Raw genomic sequence first — 9,556 nt, 5'->3', positions numbered from 1 at the left:
AAGGAGTTCTGTTTCTTGGAATGATGGAGTAAGACCTTACCAGAAAAAAACATCTGCAGAAAATAATTATAAAACTTGGTAGTAACACATGAAACAATTACCTGAAATTATTGGGCAGTGAACAAAAGACAGATGTGGTGGGTAGTTCATGCTCACTTGGAGTATGAAGACTATAAGAACTGCTCAGTTAAGAAGTTATAATAAGGTCTATGACCATGCCACCCTGAACAAGCCTAATCCTGTCTGATCTCGGAAGCTAAGCAGGGTCAGGCATGGTTAGTACTTGGATGGGAGACCACCTAGGAAGACCAGGTGCTGTAGGCATAAAAAAATAAAAAATAGGGATTGTAAACTGATGAGGTCCTTGCAATCTGTGAGGTCAACCAAGGGTTGCCTCGCCCACTCCCCCCCCCCCCAAAAAAAAGTTATATTAAGGGTAGTTTATGGGCTTGGTGGGTGGTCCCACCAAGGGAGGTCTCCAGATAAATTCCCCTCTCTACAGCTTTTATCTTTGTTTAAGTGCAGTCCAGGGGTTACACACAGAAGGGGTTCACATGGAAAGACCCAGGTATTCTGGCCAGAGGAACTAGAAACATGTAGCCACAAGATTTGACTCCCTGAAGAAAGCAGGTAAACCTCACAAGAGTAAAAGCCAAAAAATGGGATCTCTAATTTCTGTCTGCCCACATTCTGCCTGACCCCTGAACCATGCATGCACAAAGCAGATCCAAAGCAGTCCAGCTAAAGGCAAAAGAACTGAATTGAGATTGGAGAGACCACTCAATAAATCCAGAAGAGGTTGACGTTCTGGACCAGTTGAGAGAATTACTTGCTAAAACAAAAGAAACAATATTCAGAGAAAACAATCTAGAATCTTAACTTAAAATTTATAATGTCTAGGATACAATCCAAGATAACCCAAAATATCAAAGAAAAAGGAACACATTCTCAAAAGAAAATTCATCCAGACTGAGCCTAATATTAACTACATGTTGCAACTATCAGGCCAGGATTTTAAAGTGATATAATTACCTTCAATAAAGTTAAAAGAAAAGAAAAAAAGAAAAACCCAAGACATATTTTCAATGGATGAAAGTTTCAGTGAAGAAATGGATATTCAGCAAAACATTGGAAACCATAAACAGAATGAAATGTACACTCTAGAACTGAAAAATAAACTTTATGAGATAAAGATGACCTAAACAAGTAGAGGGATATTTTTATGAATTGAAATACTTAATTTTATTAACCTGGCAATTTTCCCTAAACCAATACATAGATTCAGGGCAATCCTATTCAAAATCCTAATGGGCATTTTTGAAGAAACGATAAGCCAGTTTAAAAAATTACACATAGCTCCTGCTTATTCCCAATATTAGCAACCCCACCTACCTAACCGAATGAATAATGTGGATTCCCTTCTGTTGTGTTTAATGTGGTTGTCGTCACACACCTAGCAATATCAAATTAGTTTGGTCTAGTATATTAAAATATCAACTCTGTAAAATACTGTCAATCTTCATCTGATTGTATATTATCTCAGGAACAGAAAACCAAAATTCCACATGGGTTTTGTTTCACAGTAAAGACGTTCATACACATTTGTGGAAGAGTCAATCAACTATGCAGTGACATATTTTGTTTTAGACACTTCCCTCTGACATATTGGCCAAAATGCTGTGCCATCTCTTATCTAAGTTACTAACGTAGTCAAGACAACTGATTTGCAAGCTGATTAAAAAGAATAGGGTAACAAAAAATATTTGAAAAGCAAGTTGGTGGTGTAAAATTTCTTCCCCTTTACTGAGTTTGTTGATATAAAGCAAATTATTTACAGTGTTGTCACATATAGAGTTCTCTTTATCATCTGCTCATATTCTTATGGGGCCAACAGAACTTTTCTTTTTCATTGTTATGAGAGGCATAACCTATTAAATAAGTAGGGCTAAACATTATTAGTACATGGAGAGCATACATTCACTATTGTGCTGTTTTAAGACGGAGTGTTAGTGTGTGTATCATCTTTTACCCGAACCTCCACTGTTAAATACCATTTACTGTCAGAAGCAATAACGTCTTCATCGCTGCTATAGCTTGAGACTCTTGTCTTGAATCCCTAATTGAAGCCTGTAAAGAGTGCCTATTGTCTGCATGAATGCAGAACAGGTGTGCAAGTATTAGTCTCATGGGCACGCTATCCTCCAGCTTAAAAGTGCTCAATCTGTTCTTGTGTCACTGTTGGAAACCCATAAAATTTGAGAATGGGGGTCCTACACGTTCATGGAAAATGATTTAAAGCAATTATGTCTGGAATAGCCTGAATCTCAAAACTGGTGGGTTATCAGCTTTGAGGGCCTCACAAAGTTGATAGTCATTAATATTAAAGATAGGTTCATGTTGACAACTTCCTCCCCTTCAGTAACAAACTAGTTAGGGCCTCAGTAAAAACAACAAAGTGACTCTGGAAATAAGAGCATTAAAGCAGTTGACAGGAAGAGCTACTGTTTATTTCCAAGCAGTAGTCAAAGAAAAACTCTGCCGTGAATTTTCAGAAATAAGTATCTTGTTTTGCTTAATTTCAGACCAACTACTGAAATGTTTTTAAATTTTTATCATAGAATTTATTCTTACTCATATTACTTTTTAAATAAGAAATACAAGACTTCTAGAAATAAGAAAAAATGACTGACATAGTATTTGTCAAATATAATTCAATAATTACTTTTACTTAGAGGGAATTTATGTTTTACCAGATATACTAAGATTTGACTTCAAAATTTATATTTCTTGTTTGTGACACAGAGAAGCTAAAATGAACTACAAAAATTCCTCCCTCTTTGAAGAATTTTTACTGTGAGGCAAAATTAAGCTTGAATAGAAATGTTACATTGAGTACATTAGTACATCTGGGCAAAAAATAAGTCTATTCTAGAAAACTGCAAAATAATCCCAATACATTCTTTTGTGATTCATTTTTATGAAAGAATATTTGAGGGGGATAAAGAGTTGTTATGCTCATCAGGGTCATTTGACAATCATCAGTGATTGATTTAGGCCTGGTAACGCCATAAAAATCATTTATTTAAAATATTTTGAGATCTATCCAGAATCATGTGGAAGCCTAAAGAACTGGTTCCCAAAAGGAAAGGGAGGCTGGATAGCTAGACAAGCCCAGGTAAACCATGTCACACCACTAGGCCAGTAATAGCAAGGTTGTACCACTGAGCACTGGATGCCTGGCTTGCCTCACTGATGCTGAGCCCTGGACATCACCCCTGTAACTTAGGACAATCCTGTCACTTCACTCTAACATTACTGCCTCCAAAAGAATTTGCTACTGTCTTTGCACAGGGGCCTGAGAAAATGAGTATGTAGCTCTTTTAAATGCTATAGTAGGAGACAATGAACTCTTTTCTTTCCATAAAAAGCCAACAAATACTTACTTCAGTCCATCCTAGTACAATATTATCTTTTTCAGTTAAAATTTTTTAAAATTACTCTTTTGTAAATAAAACACACTGTTACTCATACAAACCCAAGAACTCTCCCCCTCTCAACAAATGGAGCATTCTAATTTCTCATTAGGGGATGCACTCAATTTCATGTTCAGAATTTGAGGGTGATATCTATTTTTACTCTAGTTTAATCAAGATACGAATTCAATATCATGCCAGCGAGGGACAAAATTAAAGTTAAAAATCATCCCAATGTGTACTTTATGTATAATAATGACAGAGGGAAAAACTGTGAAGGTGTATATATATATGCATATACACATACGTACACCATAGATTTATATATATGCACAAACACAGTTGTATATAAACTTATATACACACACCTAGGCATGTAGTTGTATAGATACATCTGCAAGTATATGTATGCATGTAAACACACACACATACACACACACACACACACACACACACACACACACAAGAAGTGACTATAATTGTTATTTCCATGGTATGTCACGGGTCTTCACTGTATATTTGACTTCCCTTTTCTACTTTGTATTCTAGGTTTCTTTAACCTTGATATACATTTCAGTTGGTTTGGGATCTAACCCTCTTGTGTCTTTCAACTTTTAATGCTACACATGGCAGTAAAAGGAAGTATCCCAGAAATTACCTATTCCATCCAAAGTCCTCTTAGACCTCACTGAATACCAGCAACCTCATCTGTAAATATCAATTATCCCAATCAACATCATAAATTTGCATTTTCCCAGTTAATGGTTGAAAAATCCCCTAATGATAAGCTGGCAGTTTTATCTTCTTTTTCAATAGAGCCACTGTGTGTTACTTGGTGAAAAATAAAACAAAGTCGACTTTCAGGCAAGATGGCAGAGTAGATAAAGGCTATGCTCACCTTCTTCCATGACCACATCAAAATTGTAAGTTAATTATAGAACTATCATTGAGAACCATGTGAAGACTAGCTAAACAGTTCTATAACTAAGAATATAAAGCAGCCAAAATGAGACTGGTAGGAGGGGTGAAGACAGGTCCCAAACTCATGATGTGGAGATTAAGAATTGGGAGGCATATCTCGGCTGCAGAGGTACCTACTGAAGAGCAAGGGGTTCCAGGCCCTCACTGAGCTCCCCAGTCAGAGGCACCAGTGTCAGGAGGAAGTGTGCTCATAATATCTGGCTGTGAAAAGTAGTGGAGATTGTATTCAAGTGAGACAGAGTGCTGCTAGAGTCCCAGGTACTCCTCCTGAGAGGCCTGTGCATGGACTTGCTCACTCCCAAACTCTCTCTGGGCTCCAGCACAGGAGCAGCAGCTGAATAAGTGCCAGGGACATAAGGGGAGGAACTAAATTGACTAACTTCAGGGCGAGGACTAGAGAGTCAGGGGCCGGGGGAACTCTTTCAGGGCATGGGAGTGCTGACAGGAGCCATTGTTCCTTTATTGAGCACTTCTCTCACCCAGCTGGCAGGCACAGGTGGGCACCAAATCTGCACTACTAACCTAGCTAACACAATTCACTCTGCCCTGGTGATCCTCTTAGACCCCACCTCACTCAACTCACCCACCAGACCCGAACCTCTTCCAGCTTTTCCACATGAGCGGTGGCCTGCCTTGGCTCACACTCTGGACTTTCTCAAAATTTCTCAAATGTCCACAAACCCCAAATAAGCAGCAGCCAGACTCATTGTGCCCTGTACCTTTGCTGAGCAGTCCCTAGCCCAGAATAAGCAGTGACTGGTCTCAACTTGCATTGTAACATCTCTTTTGTGGCCCCAAATCTGGCATAAGCTACAGTTAGTGCTGGCTTAGAATGTAACTTCAATTAAGTAGCTATGGGCCTGGCACAAATGGCAGCTGGATAGTTCACACTGCGGTGCTCACCAAAGAATCTCAAGTCTGTCACTAGTGGCGGCCAGCCTCAATTCACAGCATAGCTTCTCTCAAGTGCCTCTAAGCCCAGTATAAGTGGCAATCAACTGCAGATTCCTGTGAAGCTCCCACCAGGAGGCCTCAAGGTCAGGCACAATGGTGGCTGAACTTGGCCTACACTGGAGCCCTGGGAAGAGGCTGAAGAACAAAAACACCTACTGGCCAGCTTCTGACCACATCCAACATCCTCAAAGGGTGAACTCAGCTTGCAGCAGAGCCCTGCTAAAGCAAATCTCGCTTCATGGGGTCAGCCCCCACACAACAGCTTGTCCATGTAGTCACGTCCTGTCCTCCCAGCCAGTCTACCTGAGGGTCAGTCCCACTCACTGATATGCCAACAGCAATTAAATCTCAACTACAACAGGAGAACAACCCACACAGGGGATACCCCTGGAACATCTGGCTTAGGTGACCTGGGAGACTGTGCCACTGGGCCTCAAGGGACACCTACTACATATTGCCATTCTGTCAAGCTGGGAGATGAAGCAGATATACCTATACATAGACAAACAGAGAGAGTCTGCCAAAATGAGGAGACAAAGATGTCCCAAATGAAAGAAAGGGCAAAACTCTAGAGAAGGACTAAACAAAATGGAGACAATTTACCAGCTATAGAGTTCAAAACACTGGTTATCAGAATACTCAATGAACTTAGGGAAAGAATAGATCCAATCAGTGAGAACCTTAACAAAGAGATAGATACCATAAAAAAATAACCAGGGCGAAATGAAGAATAGAGTGGGAAATCAATAGTGGATTAGATGAAGAAGAGGATCGAATCAGCAATCTGGAAAACAAAGTAGTGGAAAACACCCAATTGGAACAACAAAATGAAAAAAAGAATTAAAAAAAAAAATTAGGATAGTTTAAGGAAACGCTGGGACAACATCATTTGTATCATTTGCATTATAGGGATACCAGAAGGATAAGAAAGCGAGGGATTAAAAACCTATTTGAAAAAATGACTGATATTTTCCTTAACCTGACAAAGGAAATAGACAGATTAACAAGTCCAGGAAGCACAGAGTCCCAAATAAGATGAATCCAAAGAGGCCCACACCTCAAGACACATCATAATAAAAAATGTCAAAGGTTAAAGACAAAGGTTAAAAGTAGCAAGAGAAAATCAGTTATGTACAAAGGAGGTCCCAGAAGACTGTCAGCTGATTTCTCAACAGAAAATTTGCAAGCCAGAAGGAAATGACATTAAACATTCAAAGTGTTGAAAAGTAAGTACCTACAATCAAGATTGCTCTATCCTGAAGGCCAATCATTTAGAATTGAAGAAGAGAGAAAAGGTTTCCCAGATAAGAAAAAGCTAAAGGAATTTATCGCCACTAAACCAGTGTTAAATGTTAAAGGGATTTCTTCAAATAAAAAACAAAAGATCAAAAACATGAATAATAAAATATAGAAAAGAAAAAAAATCATTGACAAAGGCAAATATTTAGTAAAAGCAGTTGATCAACCAACTATAAAGCTAGTACAAAGGTAAAAAGACAAAAGTAGGAAGATCATGTATAATTGCAATAAATTAAGGAATATACATAAACACTAAGCAAAAAATAATACCAAACATAAACAAGTAGGGTGACAGTGATTTTAGAACGTGTTTGAATTTAAGTGACCATTAACTTAAAGTAGATTGTTATAAACATAGCTTAGTTTATATGAAGCATATGGTAACCACAAACTAAAAATCTACCAGAGATATATAAGAAATAAATATAAAGGAATCCAAACACAGCACTATAGAAAGTCATCAACAAGCAAGAGAATAAGAAAGGAACAGAGAACTACAAAACAATCAGAAAACAATAGAATGGCAATAACTACATGCTTAACAATTACTTTAAATGTAAATTGACTAAGTATGCCAATAAAAAGACATAGGATGGCTGTATGAATAAAAAACAAGACCTATACATATGCTGTAAGAGACTCACTACAGATCAAAAGACAGAATTAAAGGGATAGAAAAAGATATTTCTTGCAAATGGAAATGAAAAATAAGCTGGAGCAGCAATACTTATACTAGACAAAACATTAAAACAATGGCTATAACAAGAGACAAGGAAGGGCATTTCATACCGATAAAGTGATCTATCCAACAAGAAGTTATGTCTTATAAACATCTATGCACCCAACATAGGACAACCTAAATATATAAAATATTGACAAAGGGAGAGATTTATAGTAATACAGTAGTAGTAGGGGATTTTAACCCTCCACTGATACCAATGTTAGATCATCACGACAGAAAATCAACAGTGTACTTTAATTGATATTTTTAGGACATTTCACCCAAAAGCAACAGAATATAAATCCTTTTCAACTGCACATGGAACATTTTCCAGTATAGACCACATGTTAGGCCACAAAACAAGTATCAGTACATTTAAAAAGACTGAAATCATATCAAGTATCTTTCTAATCACAATGGTATGAAACTAGAAGTAAATTGCAAGAAGAAAACTGAAAAACACAAACATGTAGGGGCAAAATAACATGTTACTGAACAATGAATGAGTTAAGAGTGAGATCAAGGAAGAAATCAAAAGGTATCTTGAGGCCAGCAAAAATGAAAACACAATGACCCAAAAATCTATGGGACAATACCAAAGCATTCTAAGAGGGAAATTTATAGCAATGCAGGCCTACCTCAAGGAACAAAAATATTTCAAATATTAGGTGCAATGTAACATTACACCTAAAGGAACTAGAGAAAGAACAAAGGCCAAAGTGAATAGAAGAAAATGCTAAAAATTAGAATAGAAATAAATGAGTCTAAAAAATAAGCAATGGAAAAGATTAATGTAACCAAGAATTGGTTCTTTAAAAAGGTAAACAAAATTGATAAACCCTTAGCCAGACTCATCAAGAAAAAAAAGAGGGCCCAAGTAAATAAAACCAGAAATGAAAGAGAAGTGACAATGGGCACCATAAGAATAAAAAAGATAAGGAAATACTACAAACAATTATATGCCAACAAATTGGACAACCTAGAAAACATAGATAAATTTCTAGAAACAATCTTCCAAAGCTGAATCAGGAACAAGTTGAAAATCTGCAGACCAATAACACTAATGCAATTGAATCAAATACCTCCCAACAAACAAAAGCCCTGGACCAGATGGCTTCACAGGTGAATTTTACCAAACATTCAAAGAATACCTATCTTTCTCAAACTATGCCAAAAATTGAAGAGGGAAAGTTCCCAAACTCGTTTTATGTGGCCAGCATTACCCTGATATATATATAAAAAAAAAAGACACTATAATAAAAGAAAATTATAGCCCAATATTCCTGATGAATATAGATGTAAAAGTCCTCAATAAAATATTAGAAAATTGAATTCAGAATTACAATAAGAAAGATCATATACCATAATCAAGTGGAATTTTTTCCAATATGCAAGATTGGTTCAATATCCTCAGATCAATTAACATGATATAGGACATAAACGAAATGAAGGATAAAAATCATATAATTTCGATAGATGCAGAAAAAGCATTTGATGAAATCTAGTATCCATTTATGATAAAAACTCTCAGCAAAGTGAGAATAGGCAAAACATACCGGAACATAATAAAGGCCATATATGACAAATCCGCAACTAACATCATACTCAATGGTGAAAAGCTAAGATTTTTCATTAAGATCAGGAAAAAGAGAAAGATGTTGACTTTCATCATTTCTATTCAACGTAGTATTGAAAGTACTAGCCACAGCAATTAGATAAGAAATAAAAGGCATTCGAACTGAAATAGAAGAAGTAAAACTATCAATATTGGCAGATAACGCAGTACTATATAGAGAGAGCCCTAAATAGTCCACCAAAAAACTATTAGAATAAATGAATTCAGTAAAGTAGCAGAACACAAAATTATTATACAGCGATCAGTGGCATTTTTATACACCAACTATGAGCAAACAGAAAGATAATTTATAAAAACAATCCCATTTAAAACCTAACACCAAAAAAAAAAAAAAAAAACCCACAAAGCAATCCAATTAAAAAATGGGCAGAGGCACTTAATAATTTCTCCAAAGGGGACATACAGTTGGCCAGTAGACATATGAAAAGTTGCTCAACATCCTTAATTATGGAAATGCAAATTAAACCCATAATGAGATTTTACTTCAGATCT

The 9,556-nt window shown here is 36.7% G+C and overlaps 1 pseudogene; it reads left to right on the top strand.

Moving 5' to 3' along the window:
- Positions 1-205: 205 nt before the first annotated feature.
- LOC111744789 lies at positions 206-324 on the top strand (annotated as a pseudogene).
- Positions 325-9,556: the final 9,232 nt, after the last annotated feature.

Source organism: Pteropus vampyrus, unplaced genomic scaffold (assembly GCF_000151845.1).
Source record: "Pteropus vampyrus isolate Shadow unplaced genomic scaffold, Pvam_2.0 Scaffold140, whole genome shotgun sequence".
NCBI classification, from domain to species: domain Eukaryota; kingdom Metazoa; phylum Chordata; class Mammalia; order Chiroptera; family Pteropodidae; genus Pteropus; species Pteropus vampyrus.
This window is presented reverse-complemented; position numbering and strand designations above follow the sequence as displayed.